This window comes from Eucyclogobius newberryi, unplaced genomic scaffold (genome assembly GCF_026437365.1).
Source record: "Eucyclogobius newberryi isolate DKJ021-1_F unplaced genomic scaffold, fEucNew1.0.hap1 SCAF_4, whole genome shotgun sequence".
Lineage (NCBI taxonomy): Eukaryota > Metazoa > Chordata > Actinopteri > Gobiiformes > Gobiidae > Eucyclogobius > Eucyclogobius newberryi.
In genome coordinates, this window is record NW_027316056.1 from 2500972 (window position 1) to 2523205 (window position 22234).

The window sequence follows — 22234 nt, forward strand, 5'->3', positions numbered from 1 at the left end:
CTCTGCCATGTCTCCGTAAGACACATGAAATCAAGGTTTTGTCTTGTAAAAAGTTCATTCAAGGAAAACGCTTTGTTGGCAATTGAACGGGCATTCAACAAGCCGAGCCGGACCGTGGATGACGTCACGTCCATCGGTTCAGCTGAGCGCAGCGGGACCTGTCGAAGGCATGCGTTACGGTCACGTGATTCCCATCTGTTTCGCCGGTAAGCCGACGAAAACAAGGAAGCGGACGGTGGACCCCAGCGCTCATAATTCCAGCGGCGCGCGGGCTCCAGGAAAACAGCCGCCACATCCCGCGCAGGCTCCAGGACCGGTGCGGCCCCGATGGCCCGTGCAGGCAGCGGGAAAACAGCCGCGATGACACGGGCAGGCTCCGGGAAAGCAGCCGCAATGACCCGTGCAGGCTCCGGGAAAGCAGCCGCGATGACAAGGGCAGGCTTTGGGAAAGCAGCCGCGATGGCCCGTGCAGGCAGCGGGAAAGCAGCCGCGATGGCCCGTGCAGGCAGCGGGAAGGCAGCCGCGATGACACGGGCAGGCGGCGAAGACGGCGACGGCGAACAGCCGCAAACATCGAGGAGCGGGACCAGGCCCAAGCACCGAGCACGTCTCCCAAAGTCCAGGCTCGTGTGCTCCGAACACAAGGCTCGTCTGCGCTTGACTTGCACACCAGACCTTGTGCCTCGTCTCCTCTGCTTCCTCCTCTTCCCCGGGCCTCGGGACAGCAGCAAAACGTCAGGTGAGTTGGGTGGACAAACAAGGGGTGGCGGAAAGGCTTGTTTGTACCTGTCCCAAGTGTCGAAAAGCGACTCCATCGTCGCTTTGATGCAGAAAAGTGCGCCACGGTCATAAACCCGCACAGCAGACACACAACAGACTAATGTCTGGGCTGATAAAACTGCATACGATGTAACGATCGTCACAAATAAGCGGCATAACAGGAGTCGAGCAGTGGCGTGGCCGAACACAGGCGCCATCTTGGATCAAATGTAATACAGGAACCCACCTGGGGATTATTGTCACATGTACTACACAGCTAGCATAGGTACAGGAACACTTGTGGACTGGGTGATCAGACCAAAGAAGTAACTGTAACACACAAAAAGCGATGCTTATTTAAGTAAAGTAACAATGGCACAGACCTTTGTGTCATTACCAGTGAAAGAGGAATTCATTCTTGAATTTCCTCTCCGATCACTGTTTGTGTTCTGATGCAGCTCAGTGGTAGAGCACATGCTTCGCATGTATGAGGGCCTGGGTTCAATCCCCAGCATCTCCAGACAATGCTTTAGTCATTGCAAGTTGCCATATTACACTGATATTACACTAGAAGGAATTTCAGATACCTGTCACCTGCACGCCGGCGCGCAATTTCCAAATTACAAAAGTTCTCATCATCTCCTTTATTTCCGCGGTCAATACCAGCAAGTTATACATCATTTTAAAGGTTATTTTCTCAACAAAACGAATATGTCATTGATTTACATTGAATAATATGCCCCATGAAGCAATTACCAATAGTTTGTGAGAAAGTCTCAACTTTTACAAATGCATGTCCTACCTGTTTGCTTTTTATGACGGACAAAACGGCTTCCAATCTGTACATTCTTGTACTCAGTCTGTCGGTAAGGATCCATAGAAAAACAATATCCACTTGTATTTTTCCTGAAGTTATCCGATTTCGAGATATTGTCAAGTAAACAACGTTTTCTTCAGTGAAAATATCCACATAAAGGCTCTGTCCGGCGCATTTCTCAATCCATATCAAATGACCTGTTTGACTTATAAGATGGTGTTTGGCATCGATCTTTTCTTCAGACTGTTAGCTACAGAATGAGACCATCCACAATTGTTTCTGTCCGCGGGTTTGTTCTTTACAGCCGCCGCAAAAAACAAAAGGCGCCGCTGCAGACGCGGGCATCCATCTTGTTTACGTCCACTTAACGCTAGCATGCGGTGACGTAGAAGACTTTGATTGAGATATTATTCTAGCCAATAAGAATACCTTTCGAATGGTGGGTGGGACTTAGGGCTTCTTCCACAGAGGCTTTGGAACATATATACATAGTATTTCTAGAAAAAGCGGGTTAGTGGTAGAGCGCATACCTTTGTTCATTTGTGTTGTTTCTAAACCATCATATATGTTCCGTTTGTGTCCATTCTATCATTTTGGAGAATTGAACCAAAGGGGATGTAGTTCAGTGGTAGAGCATGTATGAGGTCCTGGGTTCAATCCCCAGCATCTCCTGACACTGCTTTAGTCATTAAAAGCTGCCATATTACAGTGCAAGGAATTTCAGAGACCTTGACTTTAATATGCCATGTCAACACTTCTGACATCCACAGTGGCCTAATGGATGTCAGAAGCTAATATTTGGTAAGTTTAGACCATTCAGTGCTTTGACCAGTATAAATCATAGCATCACTCTTTGGCTAATGGATATTCAAAAATCAACTTTTCATCCACAAGCTTAAAAAAAACTATAAATCCATTGTGCACTGTCACCCTGCCAAATTATAACTCAGTGATTGTTAGATACCTTTTGTTGAAATATCCGTCAGTAAAAGTGTATGTATGGTATAGTGTAGGATTATTGTCATCTGATGCCGAGATAGATGCTCAAACTCAAGCTTAAGTGCAAACTCCCAGTCCCACATTACGGTTGAATCTTGCAGCACTTATAAAATATATACAAGTACAATAAGTCTGGATGGGTGTCAAGAGAGGCTTTGAAACATGGCATCTATTCAGGCGCAACATTTTGAAATCAATTTTTTTGTTTTTCCATGCATCTATGGACTAGCAGGTTTGATGGTGTTTCTTTTTGGAGTATTTCTAGACAAAGTGGTTCAGTGGTAGAGCGCATACCTTTGTTCATTTGGGATCAGACATGTTTTCCAGCAATGCTTGACTGGACAAGCATACCTTGATTTTTAATTGGTCTCAAGATTTCACAGTAATTTTCCAAAGATGCAGTATTGTGGTGGCCAGGTGGACAAGCCAATGGGCAAAAAATCCATTGGCATTGCTTCATATTTCTTTGAACCCTGCCGGAAATATACCTTTCTCTTCCCCTTGACCAGCAAAGGACGTCACCTGCTTAACAGTGCTGGATTTGTGAATATATAGGTACAGGAACACTTGTGGACTGGGTGATCAGACCAAAGAAGTAACTGTAACACACAAAAAGTGACGCTTATGTAAGTAAAGTAACAATGGCACAGACCTTTGTGTCATTACCAGTGAAAGAGGAATTTATTCTTGAATTTTCTATCCGATCACTGTTTGTGTTCTGTTCCTAAGCCATCATATCTGTTCCGTTTTGGTCCATTCTATCATTTTTGCTTACAGTTCCGAAGGGGATATAGCTCAGTGGTAGAGAGCATGCTTAGCATGTATGAGGCCCTGGGTTCAAACCCCAGCATCTCCAGACAATCCTTTCAGTCATTTCAAGTTGCCATATTACACTGGAAGGAATTTCAGATACCTGTCACCTGCACGCCAGCGTGCATTTTCCAAATTAGAAAAGTTCTCTTACATCATCTCTTTTATTTCCGCGGTCAATACCAGCAAGTTATACATCTTTTTAAAGGTTATTTTCTCAACAAAACGAATATGTCGTTGATTTACATTGAATAATATGCCACAAGAAGCAATTACCAATAGTTTGTGAGAAAGTCTCAACTTTTACAAACGCATGTCCTACCTGTTTGCTTTTTATGACGGACAAAACGGCTTCCAATCTGTACATTCTTGTACGCAGTCTGTCGGTAAGGATCCATAGAAAAACAATATCCACTTGTATTTTTCCTGAAGTTATCCGATTTTGAGATATTGTCAAGTAAACAACGTTTTCTTCAGTGAAAATATCCACATAAAGGCTCGTCCGGCGCATTTCTCAATCCATATCAAATGACCTGTTTGACTTATAAGATGGTGTTTGGCATCGATCTTTTCTTCAGACTGTTAGCTACAGAATGAGACCATCCACAATTGTTTCTGTCCGCGGGTTTGTTCTTTACAGCCGCCGCAAAAAACAAAAGGCGCCGCTTCCGACGCGGGCATCCATCTTGTTTACGTCCACTTAGCGCTAGCATGCGGTGACGTATAGACTTTGATTGAGATATTATTCTAGCCAATAAGAATACCTTTCGAATGGTGGGTGGGACTTAGGGCTTCTTCATACAGAGGCTTTGTAACATATATACATAGTATTTCTAGAAAAAGCGGGTTAGTGGTAGAGCGCATACCTTTGTTCATTTGTGTTGTTTCTAAACCATCATATCTGTTCCGTTTTTGTCCATTCTATCATTTTGGAGAATTGAACCAAAGGGGATGTAGCTCAGTGGTAGAGCATGTATGAGGTCCTGGGTTCAATCCCCAGCATCTCCTGACACTGCTTTAGTCATTGCAAGCTGCCATATTACACTGGAAGGAATTTTAGAGACCTTGACTTAAATATGCCATGTCAACACTTCTGACATCCACAGTGGCCTAATGGATGTCAGAAGCTAATATTTGGTAAGTTTAGACCATTCAGTGCTTTGACCAGTATAAATCATAGCTCCCACTCTTTGGCTAATGGATATTCAAAAATCAACTTTTCATCCACAAGCTTAAAAAAAACTATAAATCCATTGTGCACTGTCACCCTGCCAAATTATAACTCAGTGATTGTTAGATATCTTTTGTTGAAATATCCGTCAGTAAAAGTGTATGTATGGTATAGTGTAGGTTTATTGTCATCTGATGCCGAGATAGATGCTCAAACTCAAGCTTAAGTGCAAACTCCCAGTCCCACATTATGGTTGAATCTTGCAGCACTTATAAAATATATACAAGTACAATAAGTCTGAATGGGTGTCAAGAGAGGCTTTGAAACATGGCATCCATTCAGGCGCAACATTTTGAAATCAAATTTTTGTTTTTCCATGCATCTATGGACTAGCAGGTTTGATGGTGTTTCTTTTTGGAGTATTTCTAGACAAAGTGGTTCAGTGGTAGAGCACATACCTTTGTTCATTTGGGATCAGACATGTTTTCCAGCAATGCTTGACTGGACAAGCATACCTTGATTTTTAATTGGTCTCAAGATTTCACAGTAATTTTCCAAAGATGCAGTATTGTGGTGGCCAGGTGGACAAGCCAATGGGCAAAAAATCCATTGGCATTGCTTCATATTTCTTTGAACCCTGCCGGAAATATACCTTTCTCTTCCCCTTGACCAGCAAAGGACGTCACCTGCTTAACAGTGCTGGATTTGTGAATATATAGGTACAGGAACACTTGTGGACTGGGTGATCAGACCAAAGAAGTAACTGTAACACACAAAAAGTGACGCTTATGTAAGTAAAGTAACAATGGCACAGACCTTTGTGTCATTACCAGTGAAAGAGGAATTTATTCTTGAATTTTCTATCCGATCACTGTTTGTGTTCTGTTCCTAAGCCATCATATCTGTTCCGTTTTGGTCCATTCTATCATTTTTGCTTACAGTTCCGAAGGGGATATAGCTCAGTGGTAGAGCCCATGGTTTGCATGTATGAGGCCCTGGGTTCAATCCCCAGCATCTCCAGACAATCCTTTCAGTCATTGCAAGTTGCCATATTACACTGGAAGGAATTTCAGATACCTGTCACCTGCACACCGGCACGCAGTTTCCAAATTACAAAAGTTCTCTTACATCATCTCTTTTATTTCCGCGGTCAATACCAGCAAGTTATACATCTTTTTAAAGGTTATTTTCTCAACAAAACGAATATGTCATTGATTTACATTGAATAATATGCCCCAAGAAGCAATTACCAATAGTTTGTGAGAAAGTCTCAACTTTTACAAACGCATGTCCTACCTGTTTGCTTTTTATGACGGACAAAACGGCTTCCAATCTGTACATTCTTGTACTCAGTCTGTCGGTAAGGATCCATAGAAAAACAATATCCACTTGTATTTTTCCTGAAGTTATCCGATTTTGAGATATTTTCAAGTAAACAACGTTTTCTTCAGTGAAAATATCCACATAAAGGCTCGTCCGGCGCATTTCTCAATCCATATCAAATGACCTGTTTGACTTATAAGATGGTGTTTGGCATCGATCTTTTCTTCAGACTGTTAGCTACAGAATGAGACCGGGCTCTAAGCGCCGCTCAGACCCGGCATGAGAGGGTCTATTTTCGGCTTGATTTTACCAGACTCCCGGGCACTTCCAGAAGCTTCCTGTTTGCTCTGATTGCTCGGGGCAGAGCACGGTGTCACGCTGACCACGGGCTGTACGCGGAGGTGACCCGCTCCGTGATCTTAGCGCCGCCCAGACCCAGGGCCATCCACCCCGCACACGGCCAGACTTTGCCCGGCCAGGGAGCACCTTCTGCGGGTCGGAGGCTCCGGGTCGGAGCCCCTGGAGCCCTCACCGGGCCCCGAACTCGGCTGCCGGAGGCAGTGCAGTGCCTCATGGATAAAAGGCACCCAGCCGTCCAACTCGCGTGAGGCGGAGCAGGGATCATCCATGAATCAACCATGAAAATGGTACAAATCATGGTTCTATGTATACCAGACAAGGAGCTTGGTCTATTGGCACTCAAGACCCGCCATCGTAGGGCCCCGTTCTGGTTTTATCCAGCTTCGAAGGCTCCTGCGCACTGCGGGGTTGTTGGCATTTGTGGTCCAGAGCCCCGGCTCTAAATTAAACCTGTTACCCTAGTAGGCCGGCCTCCGGGTCCCCCTCTCTTCTTCGGTTATGGAGTACATTGGGCGCGGGGGCAGCCAGTGGAGGGCAAGGGCCCTGCCTCCAAGTGTGGTGTAGGGGACAGGGGAGCCAGGGCCTTGGGGTCCTGGTGCTTTTTATCTTTTAAAGTGGCTCAGAGTACCAAGGGCACGGACTTCCAGGGGGCTGCACCAAGGGTGTGTAGCTCGTGTTGGGGTGCTTAAGTGTGGGTACCCGGGGACGAAAGGTGGGCCGGGGCCGGCGCGAGCCTCTGTGGTGAGTGCTGGGCCGTTCCCTTGGTACTCCAGTCGGAGTACCAAGGGCACGGACTTCCATGGTATAGTACCAAGGGCACGGACCTCCAGGGGGCTGAAACAAGGGTGTGTAGCCCGTGTGGGGGTGCTTAAGTGTGGGTCCCCGGGTTCGAAGGGAGGGCCTGGTCCCCGGTGGTCATCCCCGGAGTCCCAGAGCCTGCAACCCGGGGAAGAGTGGCCCGTCCCCAGACTGAGTTTGGGGGAATGCGGGGTGGCTCTGGAGGGGCTCCAGGGGTTCCAGGGGGTGCTCGGCGGAGGCCATGCCCAGCCAGAGTGGCCCTTCCCCGGGCAGAGTCTGGAGGAGTGGGGGGTGGCCCTGGAGGTGCTCCAGGGGTTCCAGGGGGTGCTCGGCGGAGGCCATGCCCAGCCAGAGTGGCCCTTCCCCGGGGTTAGTCTGGAGTAGTGGGGGGTGGCTCTGGAGGGCCTCCGGGGGTTCCAGGGGGTGCTCAGCGGAGGCCATGCCCGGCCGGAGTGGCCCTTCCCCGGGGTGAGTCTGGGGAGAGTGGGGGGTGGCTGTGGAGGGCCTCCGGTGGCTCCAGGGGTTCAAGGGGGTGCTCAGCGGAGGCCATGCCCGGCCAGAGTGTCCCTTCCCCGGGCAGAGTCTGGGGAGAGTGGGGGGTGGCTCTGGAGCTGCTCCGGGGGTCCAGGGGTTCCAGGGGGTGGGCAGCGGAGGCCATGCCCAGCCAGAGTGGCCCTTCCCCGGGCAGAGTCTGGAGGAGTGGGGGGTGGCTCTGGAGGTGCTCCGGGGGCTCCAGGGGGTGCTCAGCGGAGGCCATGCCCGGCCAGAGTGTCCCTTCCCCGGGCAGAGTCTGGGGAGAGTGGGGGGTGGCTCTGGAGCTGCTCCGGGGGCTCCAGGGGTTCCAGGGGGTGCTCGGCGGAGGCCATGCCCGGCCAGAGTGTCCCTTCCCCGTGCAGAGTCTGGGGAGAGTGGGGGGTGGCTCTGGAGGTCCTCCGGGGGCTCCAGGGGTTCCAGGGGGTGATCAGCGGGGGCCATGCCCGGCCGGAGGTGCCCGGAGCTCTCCAAGGTGGCTCCAGGGGCCCGGAGCTGTCCATGGTGGCTCGAGGGGCCCGGAGCTCTCCGAGGTGGCTCCAGGCGGTGCTCAGCGGAGGCCATGCCCGGCCGGAGTGGCCCTTCCCCGGGGTGAGTCTGGGGAGAGTGGGGGGTGGCTGTGGAGGGCCTCCGGTGGCTCCAGGGGTTCAAGGGGGTGCTCAGCGGAGGCAATGCCCGGCCAGAGTTTCCCTTCCCCGGGCAGAGTCTGGGGAGAGTGGGGGGTGGCTCTGGAGCTGCTCCGGGGGCTCCAGGGGTTCCAGGGGGTGGTCAGCGGAGGCCATGCCCAGCCAGAGTGGCCCTTCCCCGGGCAGAGTCTGGAGGAGTGGGGGGTGGCTCTGGAGGTGCTCCGGGGGCTCCAGGGGGTGCTCAGTGGAGGCCATGCCCAGCCAGAGTGGCCCTTCCCCGGGCAGAGTCTGGAGGAGTGGGGGGTGGCTCTGGAGGTGCTCCGGGGGCTCCAGGGGTTCCAGGGGGTGCTCAGTGGGGGCCATGCCCAGCCAGAGTGGCCCTTCCCCGGGGTGAGTCTGGAGGAGTGGGGGGTGGCTCTGGAGGTGCTCCGGGGGCTCCAGGGGGTGCTCAGTGGAGGCCATGCCCAGCCAGAGTGGCCCTTCCCCGGGCAGAGTCTGGAGGAGTGGGGGGTGGCTCTGGAGGTGCTCCGGGGGCTCCAGGGGTTCCAGGGGGTGCTCAGTGGGGGCCATGCCCAGCCAGAGTGGCCCTTCCCCGGGGTGAGTCTGGAGGAGTGGGGGGTGGCTCTGGAGGGGCTCCAGGGGTTCCAGGGGGTGCTCGGCGGAGGCCATGCCCAGCCAGAGTGGCCCTTCCCCGGGCATAGTCTGGGGAGAGTGGGGGGTGGCTCTGGAGGTGCTCCGGGGGCTCCAGGGGGTGCTCAGTGGAGGCCATGCCCAGCCAGAGTGTCCCTTCCCCGGGCAGAGTCTGGAGGAGTGGGGGGTGGCTCTGGAGGTGCTCCGGGGGCTCCAGGGGGTGCTCAGTGGAGGCCATGCCCAGCCAGAGTGGCCCTTCCCCGGGCAGAGTCTGGAGGAGTGGGGGGTGGCTCTGGAGGTGCTCCGGGGGCTCCAGGGGGTGCTCAGTGGAGGCCATGCCCAGCCAGAGTGGCCCTTCCCCGGGCAGAGTCTGGAGGAGTGGGGGGTGGCTCTGGAGGTGCTCCGGGGGCTCCAGGGGGTGCTCAGTGGAGGCCATGCCCAGCCAGAGTGGCCCTTCCCCGGGCAGAGTCTGGAGGAGTGGGGGGTGGCTCTGGAGGTGCTCCGGGGGCTCCAGGGGGTGCTCAGTGGAGGCCATGCCCAGCCAGAGTGGCCCTTCCCCGGGCAGAGTCTGGAGGAGTGGGGGGTGGCTCTGGAGGTGCTCCGGGGGCTCCAGGGGGTGCTCAGTGGAGGCCATGCCCAGCCAGAGTGGCCCTTCCCCGGGCAGAGTCTGGAGGAGTGGGGGGTTGCTCTGGAGGTGCTCCGGGGGCTCCAGGGGTTCCAGGGGGTGCTCAGTGGGCACCCCCTGGAACCCCAGAGTGGCCCTTCCCCGGGCAAAGTCTGGCCGTGTGCGGGGTGGATGATCCCTGCTCCGCCTCACGCGAGTTCGAGACCGGCTGGGTGCCCTTTTATCCATGAGGCACTGCACTGCCTCCGGCAGCCGAGTTCGGGGCCCGGTGAGGGCTCCAGGCTCCAGGGGCTCCGACCCGGAGCCTCCGACCCGCAGAAGGTGCTCCCTGGCCGGGCAAAGTCTGGCAGTGTGCGGGGTGGATGATCCCTGCTCCGCCTCACGCGAGTTCGAGACCGGCTGGGTGCCCTTTTATCCATGAGGCACTGCACTGCCTCCGGCAGCCGAGTTCGGGGCCCGGTGAGGGCTCCAGGCTCCAGGGGCTCCGACCCGGAGCCTCCGACCCGCAGAAGGTGCTCCCTGGCCGGGCAAAGTCTGGCAGTGTGCGGGGTGGATGATCCCTGCTCCGCCTCACGCGAGTTCGAGACCGGCTGGGTGCCCTTTTATCCATGAGGCACTGCACTGCCTCCGGCAGCCGAGTTCGGGGCCCGGTGAGGGCTCCAGGCTCCAGGGGCTCCGACCCGGAGCCTCCGACCCGCAGAAGGTGCTCCCTGGCCGGGCAAAGTCTGGCCGTGTGCGGGGTGGATGATCCCTGCTCCGCCTCACGCGAGTTCGAGACCGGCTGGGTGCCCTTTTATCCATGAGGCACTGCACTGCCTCCGGCAGCCGAGTTCGGGGCCCGGTGAGGGCTCCAGGCTCCAGGGGCTCCGACCCGGAGCCTCCGACCCGCAGAAGGTGCTCCCTGGCCGGGCAAAGTCTGGCCGTGTGCGGGGTGGATGATCCCTGCTCCGCCTCACGCGAGTTCGAGACCGGCTGGGTGCCCTTTTATCCATGAGGCACTGCACTGCCTCCGGCAGCCGAGTTCGGGGCCCGGTGAGGGCTCCAGGCTCCAGGGGCTCCGACCCGGAGCCTCCGACCCGCAGAAGGTGCTCCCTGGCCGGGCAAAGTCTGGCCGTGTGCGGGGTGGATGATCCCTGCTCCGCCTCACGCGAGTTCGAGACCGGCTGGGTGCCCTTTTATCCATGAGGCACTGCACTGCCTCCGGCAGCCGAGTTCGGGGCCCGGTGAGGGCTCCAGGCTCCAGGGGCTCCGACCCGGAGCCTCCGACCCGCAGAAGGTGCTCCCTGGCCGGGCAAAGTCTGGCCGTGTGCGGGGTGGATGATCCCTGCTCCGCCTCACGCGAGTTCGAGACCGGCTGGGTGCCCTTTTATCCATGAGGCACTGCACTGCCTCCGGCAGCCGAGTTCGGGGCCCGGTGAGGGCTCCAGGCTCCAGGGGCTCCGACCCGGAGCCTCCGACCCGCAGAAGGTGCTCCCTGGCCGGGCAAAGTCTGGCAGTGTGCGGGGTGGATGATCCCTGCTCCGCCTCACGCGAGTTCGAGACCGGCTGGGTGCCCTTTTATCCATGAGGCACTGCACTGCCTCCGGCAGCCGAGTTCGGGGCCCGGTGAGGGCTCCAGGCTCCAGGGGCTCCGACCCGGAGCCTCCGACCCGCAGAAGGTGCTCCCTGGCCGGGCAAAGTCTGGCCGTGTGCGGGGTGGATGATCCCTGCTCCGCCTCACGCGAGTTCGAGACCGGCTGGGTGCCCTTTTATCCATGAGGCACTGCACTGCCTCCGGCAGCCGAGTTCGGGGCCCGGTGAGGGCTCCAGGCTCCAGGGGCTCCGACCCGGAGCCTCCGACCCGCAGAAGGTGCTCCCTGGCCGGGCAAAGTCTGGCCGTGTGCGGGGTGGATGATCCCTGCTCCGCCTCACGCGAGTTCGAGACCGGCTGGGTGCCCTTTTATCCATGAGGCACTGCACTGCCTCCGGCAGCCGAGTTCGGGGCCCGGTGAGGGCTCCAGGCTCCAGGGGCTCCGACCCGGAGCCTCCGACCCGCAGAAGGTGCTCCCTGGCCGGGCAAAGTCTGGCCGTGTGCGGGGTGGATGATCCCTGCTCCGCCTCACGCGAGTTCGAGACCGGCTGGGTGCCCTTTTATCCATGAGGCACTGCACTGCCTCCGGCAGCCGAGTTCGGGGCCCGGTGAGGGCTCCAGGCTCCAGGGGCTCCGACCCGGAGCCTCCGACCCGCAGAAGGTGCTCCCTGGCCGGGCAAAGTCTGGCCGTGTGCGGGGTGGATGATCCCTGCTCCGCCTCACGCGAGTTCGAGACCGGCTGGGTGCCCTTTTATCCAAGAATCAACTGGAGTGTGGAGCTTCTACGGGCCTCCAGGGGCACTGCCGACCCAGAGCTGTGCCCCGGCTTCAGTTCTCTTTATCTCAGGAAGTTTTTTATTTATACATTTATTTCATCCATAATCTCTGGCGCCTAAAGGGTTATCAGTCCTTGGGGCTTGGGGCTAGGCTTGGCGTTTGTCAAATATTTATTTATTTTTGTCCACCTTTATTTACAAAAAATACAGAAGATGGCAGCAGATGATAAGGTATTGAAACCAAAAACTCTGTATTCTAACCCTTTAAGCGCCAAAGTCGCAGAAATGCAACTTTACCGCACAAGGAAATTAATGAAATAATAGTAGAAAATGAATCACTTCAGTCATTGGTCGGTTCGGTGCAACTTCCCTTTATTAGCCAGGTATGATCCAGGGCAGATCCGGTAAGGAAAAAAATGGCTGGAGGAAGTACACGTGGCATGCAATTTACAGCAGATTCTGACTCTGAAGGGTATTATCTCCCCGAGAGTGACGATGGATTTCCAAGTGGAGATGAAGGGACTTCGAAACAACGGACAGGTGCAAAGGACAGACGGAGGCGAGGAACCAGTGGAACCAGTGGCTGCAGTAAAACTTGCCCGGTGGATGAGAGCTGGGACATGCTGAGAGAGGTCGAGGTATTTGAGGCATGGATCAAACCTTTTGAAGACCCAGTTGGCTACACAGGAGAGATGGATCTGACGGATGCTAATCCATTTGATATTCTGTCACTCTTTCTGACCGATCAGTTTTGGACTTTCATTACTGATGAGACAAATAGATATGCACATCAGTGTATGGCACCTATGATTCTGAATCCACATTCAAGATTTCTTGAGTGGTATGATGTATCAGTCACCGAAATGAAAGCTTTCTTCGCTTTGCATCTCTCCATGGGCCTTGTTGAGAAACCTGAAATCGAGGATTACTGGGGAACATTTTGGCTTACACAAACGCCTGGATTTGGAAATGTAATGTCAAGAAACAGATTTGAAATCATTCTTTCGTTCTTTCATTTTGTCAACAATAATGATTATGTGAGAACAGGCGAGCCCGGGCACGATAAACTGTTCAAAGTCCGCCCAATAATAGATTTGATTATTCCCAAATTTGCAGCAGTTTACAGTCCAATCAAGGAGCTTTCTTTAGATGAAATGACAATAGCTTTCAAGGGGAGATCTTCACTAAAATGTTACTCTCCGAATAAACCTGACAAATATGGCTATAGAGTGTATGCCCTGAGTGAAAGCTGTTCAGGGTATGTTTTGCGCTGGTCAATGCACACTGGACAGTACAAAAATAATGCAAGCAACATCAGTGCAACACACGCAGTTGTCCGTGAGTTGGTTTCTCCCTTTACGGGCAAAGGACACGAGATTTACATGGACAGTTACTATACCTCGCCTGTAATTGCAAATGAATTAGCAGATTTGGAAACTGGACTGTGTGGGACGGTAAGGATTACCAGGTTGGGGATGCCAAAATGCCTTGGTAAAAGTGTCTTACAGCTGAAAAAAGGAGATGACCCAGTTTTTTGCAGAAAGGGAAAACTCCTGGCTTGTGCTTGGCACGATACTAAACGTCTCACCATGTTGTCCACAGTCCATGGAAATGATTGTGTTCAGAGGAGGATCCGATCCAAGACAGATGACACTGGCTTCCGTGACATCAAAAGACCTGTATGTGTCGACCAGTACAACGCCTACATGGGTGGAGTGGACACTGCTGACCAGAGGATGAAGACATACCTCTTTCCACACAGGTCCCGGAAATGGTATCATCGCATATTCAATGCCATTATAAGCATAAGTATTGTCAACTCACACATCATATACACCAAATCCACTCCAGGCCCACACAAACCTTTAAAGGTTTACATTCAGAACATTATTGATGCATTACTGGCTGATCACTCCAAAAAACAAGAAAGGCGCTCAAGACCGGAGGGTGAAATGCCACAGAGACTCACAGAGCGTCATTGGCTTTGTCAAGCAGAGGGACGTCCAGACTGCGCCGTGTGCTCTGACCGCTCTCGTACCAAAGGCAGGCGGCAAACAAAGTACAGGTGCCGTCAGTGTGGCGTTGGCCTCTGTGCGGTTCCATGCAACGAGAGATACCATACGCTAAAAAACTTTAAATGCTGTCATTTGGATATGTAAAAGTGCAGGGTACCTTGACCCTGGATGGACATCTTTTCTGTGATGGCTCTCTCCTTTCTTCACTGCTTTCTCCACAACCTGCCTGGCACCAATGATGGATGTATAAGTTGGAAAAATAAAAAAAAATGAAAAAAATACATAATAAATACCGTGTTTGTCATCATTTGGTCAGAACTTGTAATCAGGGCCCGAGTTTGAAGATGTGAGCAAAAGGGGTGAAAATGGGTTAAAATGTGAAAAAACACCAAAATGAGCAAAATGAAATAATCCCCCATCATCAGTGCACAGTTTGCCCCCAGAAAAGCACTCCCCTGGGGCCTGGAGGTGATCTGACCACCAGAATATAGTACCATATACCCCTGCTGGACTTAGAAAAAAAACCGAGCTTCCAGCCAATAGTACACTATACCCGAGGGACTCTGTCGTTTTTCGGCAATAGTACACTATACCCGAGGGACTCTGTCGTTTTTCGGCAATAGTACACTATACCCGAGGGACTCTGTCGTTTTTCGGCAATAGTACACTATACCCGAGGGACTCTGTCGTTTTTCGGCAATAGTACACTATACCCGAGGGACTCTGTCGTTTTTCGGCAATAGTACACTATACCCGAGCGACTCTGTCGTTTTTCCGGGCCGTAGTATGAAGTTGTGAGCAAAAGGGGTGAAAATGGGTTAAAATGTGAAAAAACACCAAAATGAGCAAAATGAAATAATCCCCCATCATCAGTGCACTGTTTGCCCCCAGAAAAGCACTCCCCTGGGGCCTGGAGGTGATCTGACCATCAGAGTATAGCACCATATGCCCCTGAGGGACTTAGAGTAAAAACCGAAATAGTACACTATACCTGAAAAGACTCTGTCATTTTTCGGCAATAGTACACTATACCCGAGCGACTCTGTCGTTTTTCCGGGCCGTAGTATGAAGTTGTGAGCAAAAGGGGTGAAAATGGGTTAAAATGTGAAAAAACACCAAAATGAGCAAAATGAAATAATCCCCCATCATCAGTGCACTGTTTGCCCCCAGAAAAGCACTCCCCTGGGGCCTGGAGGTGATCTGACCATCAGAGTATAGCACCATATGCCCCTGAGGGACTTAGAGTAAAAACCGAAATAGTACACTATACCTGAAAAGACTCTGTCATTTTTCGGCAATAGTACACTATATACCGTTGGACTTAGTCGTTTTTTGGGCTCGTGGGAATAAGCGTTCAGCTCAAGATTCCCGGGCTAAATCACGCTGCTCGCGAGAAATTCTTACGCTGCTCTCACGCGGAATGTGCAAAATGGTAATGCTGGGAGGGAGGGGCGGGCGGTTTTTGAGAATGACGTTTTTCGCAATCGAAACAGGTACATTTCCTGGTTGTGCGGCTACCGGGCAAGGAGCTCGTTTGACGGGCACACGAGAACCGCGATCGATGGGCCCCGTTCTGGTTTTATCCAGCTTCCAAGGCTCCTTCACAGCCGTAATGTCAAGTCATGGTTCGGAGGTGCGGAGGTGAGCGTCGGATCACGGAGCCTCTGAATGTAGCCCCGCGCTCCGCGCTCCTCCGCGGTCTAAGCACCGCTCAGACCCGGCATGAGAGGGTCTATTTTCGGCTTGATTTTACCAGACTCCCGGGCACTTCCAGAAGCTTCCTGTTTGCTCTGATTGCTCGGGGCAGAGCACGGTGTCACGCTGACCACGGGCTGTACGCGGAGGTGAGAGCTGGTTGTAAGGCGGATCACGGAGCCTCTGAATGTAGCCCCGCGCTCCGCGCTCCTCCGGGCTCTAAGCGCCGCTCAGACCCGGCATGAGAGGGTCTATTTTCGGCTTGATTTTACCAGACTCCCGGGCACTTCCAGAAGCTTCCTGTTTGCTCTGATTGCTCGGGGCAGAGCACGGTGTCACGCTGACCACGGGCTGTACGCGGAGGTGAGAGCTGGTTGTAAGGCGGATCACGGAGCCTCTGAATGTAGCCCCGCGCTCCGCGCTCCTCCGGGCTCTAAGCGCCGCTCAGACCCGGCATGAGAGGGTCTATTTTCGGCTTGATTTTACCAGACTCCCGGGCACTTCCAGAAGCTTCCTGTTTGCTCTGATTGCTCGGGGCAGAGCACGGTGTCACGCTGACCACGGGCTGTACGCGGAGGTGACCCGCTCCGTGATCTTAGCGCCGCCCAGACCCAGGGCCATCCACCCCGCACACGGCCAGACTTTGCCCGGCCAGGGAGCACCTTCTGCGGGTCGGAGGCTCCGGGTCGGAGCCCCTGGAGCCCTCACCGGGCCCCGAACTCGGCTGCCGGAGGCAGTGCAGTGCCTCATGGATAAAAGGCACCCAGCCGTCCAACTCGCGTGAGGCGGAGCAGGGATCATCCATGAATCAACCATGAAAATGGTACAAATCATGGTTCTATGTATACCAGACAAGGAGCTTGGTCTATTGGCACTCAAGACCCGCCATCGTAGGGCCCCGTTCTGGTTTTATCCAGCTTCGAAGGCTCCTGCGCACTGCGGGGTTGTTGGCATTTGTGGTCCAGAGCCCCGGCTCTAAATTAAACCTGTTACCCTAGTAGGCCGGCCTCCGGGTCCCCCTCTCTTCTTCGGTTATGGAGTACATTGGGCGCGGGGGCAGCCAGTGGAGGGCAAGGGCCCTGCCTCCAAGTGTGGTGTAGGGGACAGGGGAGCCAGGGCCTTGGGGTCCTGGTGCTTTTTATCTTTTAAAGTGGCTCAGAGTACCAAGGGCACGGACTTCCAGGGGGCTGCACCAAGGGTGTGTAGCTCGTGTTGGGGTGCTTAAGTGTGGGTACCCGGGGACGAAAGGTGGGCCGGGGCCGGCGCGAGCCTCTGTGGTGAGTGCTGGGCCGTTCCCTTGGTACTCCAGTCATAGTACCAAGGGCACGGACTTCCATGGTATAGTACCAAGGGCACGGACCTCCAGGGGGCTGAAACAAGGGTGTGTAGCCCGTGTGGGGGTGCTTAAGTGTGGGTCCCCGGGTTCGAAGGGAGGGCCTGGTCCCCGGTGGTCATCCCCGGAGTCCCAGAGCCTGCAACCCGGGGAAGAGTGGCCCGTCCCCAGACTGAGTTTGGGGGAATGCGGGGTGGCTCTGGAGGGGCTCCAGGGGTTCCAGGGGGTGCTCGGCGGAGGCCATGCCCAGCCAGAGTGGCCCTTCCCCGGGGTGAGTCTGGAGGAGTGGGGGGTGGCTCTGGAGGGGCTCCAGGGGTTCCAGGGGGTGCTCGGCGGAGGCCATGCCCGGCCGGAGTGGCCCTTCCCCGGGGTGAGTCTGGGGAGAGTGGGGGGTGGCTGTGGAGGGCCTCCGGTGGCTCCAGGGGTTCAAGGGGGTGCTCAGCGGAGGCCATGCCCAGCCAGAGTGGCCCTTCCCCGGGCAGAGTCTGGAGGAGTGGGGGGTGGCTCTGGAGGTGCTCCGGGGGCTCCAGGGGTTCCAGGGGGTGCTCAGTGGGGGCCATGCCCAGCCAGAGTGGCCCTTCCCCGGGGTGAGTCTGGAGGAGTGGGGGGTGGCTCTGGAGGTGCTCCGGGGGCTCCAGGGGGTGCTCAGTGGAGGCCATGCCCAGCCAGAGTGGCCCTTCCCCGGGCAGAGTCTGGAGGAGTGGGGGGTGGCTCTGGAGGTGCTCCGGGGGCTCCAGGGGTTCCAGGGGGTGCTCAGTGGGGGCCATGCCCAGCCAGAGTGGCCCTTCCCCGGGGTGAGTCTGGAGGAGTGGGGGGTGGCTCTGGAGGGGCTCCAGGGGTTCCAGGGGGTGCTCGGCGAAGGCCATGCCCAGCCAGAGTGGCCCTTCCCCGGGCATAGTCTGGGGAGAGTGGGGGGTGGCTCTGGAGGTGCTCCGGGGGCTCCAGGGGGTGCTCAGTGGAGGCCATGCCCAGCCAGAGTGGCCCTTCCCCGGGGTGAGTCTGGAGGAGTGGGGGGTGGCTCTGGAGGTGCTCCGGGGGCTCCAGGGGGTGCTCAGTGGAGGCCATGCCCAGCCAGAGTGGCCCTTCCCCGGGCAGAGTCTGGAGGAGTGGGGGGTGGCTCTGGAGGGGCTCCAGGGGTTCCAGGGGGTGCTCGGCGGAGGCCATGCCCAGCCAGAGTGGCCCTTCCCCGGGCATAGTCTGGGGAGAGTGGGGGGTGGCTCTGGAGGTGCTCCGGGGGCTCCAGGGGTTCCAGGGGGTGCTCAGTGGGGGCCATGCCCAGCCAGAGTGGCCCTTCCCCGGGGTGAGTCTGGAGGAGTGGGGGGTGGCTCTGGAGGTGCTCCGGGGGCTCCAGGGGGTGCTCAGTGGAGGCCATGCCCAGCCAGAGTGGCCCTTCCCCGGGGTGAGTCTGGAGGAGTGGGGGGTGGCTCTGGAGGTGCTCCGGGGGCCATGCCCAGCCAGAGTGGCCCTTCCCCGGGCAGAATCTGGGGAGAGTGGGGGGTGGCTCTGGAGGTGCTCCGGGGGCTCCAGGGGTTCCAGGGGGTGCTCAGTGGGGGCCATGCCCAGCCAGAGTGGCTCTTCCCCGGGCAGAGTCTGGAGGAGTGGGGGGTGGCTCTGGAGGTGCTCCGGGGGCTCCAGGGGTTCCAGGGGGTGCTCAGTGGGGGCCATGCCCAGCCAGAGTGGCCCTTCCCCGGGGTGAGTCTGGAGGAGTGGGGGGTGGCTCTGGAGGTGCTCCGGGGGCTCCAGGGGGTGCTCAGTGGAGGCCATGCCCAGCCAGAGTGTCCCTTCCCCGGGCAGAGTCTGGAGGAGTGGGGGGTGGCTCTGGAGGTGCTCCGGGGGCTCCAGGGGGTGCTCAGTGGAGGCCATGCCCAGCCAGAGTGGCCCTTCCCCGGGCAGAGTCTGGAGGAGTGGGGGGTGGCTCTGGAGGTGCTCCGGGGGCTCCAGGGGGTGCTCAGTGGAGGCCATGCCCAGCCAGAGTGGCCCTTCCCCGGGCAGAGTCTGGAGGAGTGGGGGGTGGCTCTGGAGGTGCTCCGGGGGCTCCAGGGGGTGCTCAGTGGAGGCCATGCCCAGCCAGAGTGGCCCTTCCCCGGGCAGAGTCTGGAGGAGTGGGGGGTGGCTCTGGAGGTGCTCCGGGGGCTCCAGGGGGTGCTCAGTGGAGGCCATGCCCAGCCAGAGTGGCCCTTCCCCGGGCAGAGTCTGGAGGAGTGGGGGGTGGCTCTGGACGTGCTCCGGGGGCTCCAGGGGTTCCAGGGGGTGCTCAGTGGGGGCCATGCCCAGCCAGAGTGGCCCTTCCCCGGGCAAAGTCTGGTCGTGTGCGGGGTGGATGATCCCTGCTCCGCCTCACGCGAGTTCGAGACCGGCTGGGTGCCCTTTTATCCATGAGGCACTGCACTGCCTCCGGCAGCCGAGTTCGGGGCCCGGTGAGGGCTCCAGGCTCCAGGGACTCCGACCCGGAGCCTCCGACCCGCAGAAGGTGCTCCCTGGCCGGGCAAAGTCTGGCCGTGTGCGGGGTGGATGATCCCTGCTCCGCCTCACGCGAGTTCGAGACCGGCTGGGTGCCCTTTTATCCATGAGGCACTGCACTGCCTCCGGCAGCCGAGTTCGGGGCCCGGTGAGGGCTCCAGGCTCCAGGGGCTCCGACCCAAAGCCTCCGACCCGCAGAAGGTGCTCCCTGGCCGGGCAAAGTCTGGCCGTGTGCGGGGTGGATGATCCCTGCTCCGCCTCACGCGAGTTCGAGACCGGCTGGGTGCCCTTTTATCCATGAGGCACTGCACTGCCTCCGGCAGCCGAGTTCGGGGCCCGGTGAGGGCTCCAGGCTCCAGGGGCTCCGACCCGGAGCCTCCGACCCGCAGAAGGTGCTCCCTGGCCGGGCAAAGTCTGGCCGTGTGCGGGGTGGATGATCCCTGCTCCGCCTCACGCGAGTTCGAGACCGGCTGGGTGCCCTTTTATCCATGAGGCACTGCACTGCCTCCGGCAGCCGAGTTCGGGGCCCGGTGAGGGCTCCAGGCTCCAGGGGCTCCGACCCGGAGCCTCCGACCCGCAGAAGGTGCTCCCTGGCCGGGCAAAGTCTGGCCGTGTGCGGGGTGGATGATCCCTGCTCCGCCTCACGCGAGTTCGAGACCGGCTGGGTGCCCTTTTATCCATGAGGCACTGCACTGCCTCCGGCAGCCGAGTTCGGGGCCCGGTGAGGGCTCCAGGCTCCAGGGGCTCCGACCCGGAGCCTCCGACCCGCAGAAGGTGCTCCCTGGCCGGGCAAAGTCTGGCCGTGTGCGGGGTGGATGATCCCTGCTCCGCCTCACGCGAGTTCGAGACCGGCTGGGTGCCCTTTTATCCATGAGGCACTGCACTGCCTCCGGCAGCCGAGTTCGGGGCTCGGTGAGGGCTCCAGGCTCCAGGGGCTCCGACCCGGAGCCTCCGACCCGCAGAAGGTGCTCCCTGGCCGGGCAAAGTCTGGCCGTGTGCGGGGTGGATGATCCCTGCTCCGCCTCACGCGAGTTCGAGACCGGCTGGGTGCCCTTTTATCCAAGAATCAACTGGAGTGTGGAGCTTCTACGGGCCTCCAGGGGCACTGCCGACCCAGAGCTGTGCCCCGGCTTCAGTTCTCTTTATCTCAGGAAGTTTTTTATTTATACATTTATTTCATCCATAATCTCTGGCGCCTAAAGGGCTAATATTTGGTAAGTTTAGACCATTCAGTGCTTTGACCAGTATAAATCATAGCATCACTCTTTGGCTAATGGATATTCAAATATCAACATTTCATCCACAAGCTTAAAAAAAACTATAAATCCATTGTGCACTGTCACCCTGCCAAATTATAACTCAGTGATTGTTAGATATCTTTTGTTGAAATATCCGTCAGTAAAAGTGTATGTATGGTATAGTGTAGGTTTATTGTCATCTGATGCCGAGATAGATGCTCAAACTCAAGCTTAAGTGCAAACTCCCAGTCCCACATTACGGTTGAATCTTGCAGCACTTATAAAATATATACAAGTACAATAAGTCTGGATGGGTGTCAAGAGAGGCTTTGAAACATGGCATCCATTCAGGCGCAACATTTTGAAATCAACTTTTTGTTTTTCCATGCATCTATGGACTAGCAGGTTTGATGGTGTTTCTTTTTGGAGTGTTTCTAGACAAAGTGGTTCAGTGGTAGCGCGCATACCTTTGTTCATTTGGGATCAGACATGTTTTCCAGCAAGGCTTGACTGGACAAGCATACCTTGATTTTTAATTGGTCTCAAGATTTCACAGTCATTTTCCAAAGATGCAGTATTGTGGTGGCCAGGTGGACAAGCCAATGAGAAAAAAATACATTGGCATTGCTTCATATTTCTTTGAACCCTGCCGGAAACATACCTTTCTCTTCCCCTTGACCAGCAAAGGACGTCACCTGCTTAACAGTGCTCGATTTGTGAATATATAGGTACAGGAACACTTGTGGACTGGGTGATCAGACCAAAGAAGTAACTGTAACACACAAAAAGTGACGCTTATGTAAGTAAAGTAACAATGGCACAGACCTTTGTGTCATTACCAGTGAAAGAGGAATTTATTCTTGAATTTTCTATCCGATCACTATTTGTGTTCTGTTCCTAAGCCATCAAATCTGTTCCGTTTTGGTCCATTCTATCATTTTTGCTTACAGTTTCGAAGGGGATGTAGCTCAGTGGTAGAGCGCATGCTTAGCATGTATGAGGCCCTGGTTCAATCCCCAGCATCTCCAGACAATGCTTTAGTCATTGCAAGTTGCCATATTACACTGGAAGGAATTTCAGATACCTGTCACCTGCACGCCGGCGCGCAGTTTCCAAATTACAAAAGTTCTCTTGATGTAAAATGATGTATAACTTGCGGTCAATACCAGCAAGTTATACATCATTTTAAAGGTTATTTTCTCAACAAAACGAATATGTCATTGATTTACATTGAATAATATGCCCCAAGAAGCAATTACCAATAGTTTGTGAGAAAGTCTCAACTTTTACAAACGCATGTCCTACCTGTTTGCTTTTTATGACGGACAAAACGGCTTCCAATCTGTACATTCTTGTACTCAGTCTGTCGGTAAGGATCCATAGAAAAACAATATCCACTTGTATTTTTCCTGAAGTTATCGGATTTTGAGATATTGTCAAGTAAACAACGTTTTCTACAGTGAAAATATCCACATAAAGGCTCTGTCCGGCGCATTTCTCAATCCATATCAAATGACCTGTTTGACTTATAAGATGGTGTTTGGCATCGATCTTTTCTTCAGACTGTTAGCTACAGAATGAGACCATCCACAATTGTTTCTGTCCGCGGGTTTGTTCTTTACAGCCGCCGCAAAAAAAAAGGCGCCGCTTCCGACGCGGGCATCCATCTTGTTTACGTCCACTTAGCGCTAGCATGCG

At 55.2% G+C, this 22234-nt stretch overlaps 4 non-coding genes across 4 annotated transcripts; all 4 read left to right on the plus strand.

The window, feature by feature from the left end:
• Positions 1–1213: 1213 nt before the first annotated feature.
• On the plus strand, positions 1214–1279 carry trnaa-cgc (transfer RNA alanine (anticodon CGC)). The gene has a single exon. It is a non-coding gene; the product is annotated as a tRNA-Ala (tRNA).
• Positions 1280–3359: 2080 nt separating this feature from the next.
• trnaa-agc (transfer RNA alanine (anticodon AGC)) lies at positions 3360–3431 on the plus strand. Its single transcript has one exon. It is a non-coding gene; the product is annotated as a tRNA-Ala (tRNA).
• Positions 3432–5504: 2073 nt separating this feature from the next.
• On the plus strand, positions 5505–5576 carry trnaa-ugc (transfer RNA alanine (anticodon UGC)). The gene has a single exon. It is a non-coding gene; the product is annotated as a tRNA-Ala (tRNA).
• A 15917-nt stretch (positions 5577–21493) lies between these two features.
• On the plus strand, positions 21494–21564 carry trnaa-agc (transfer RNA alanine (anticodon AGC)). Its single transcript has one exon. It is a non-coding gene; the product is annotated as a tRNA-Ala (tRNA).
• Positions 21565–22234: the final 670 nt, after the last annotated feature.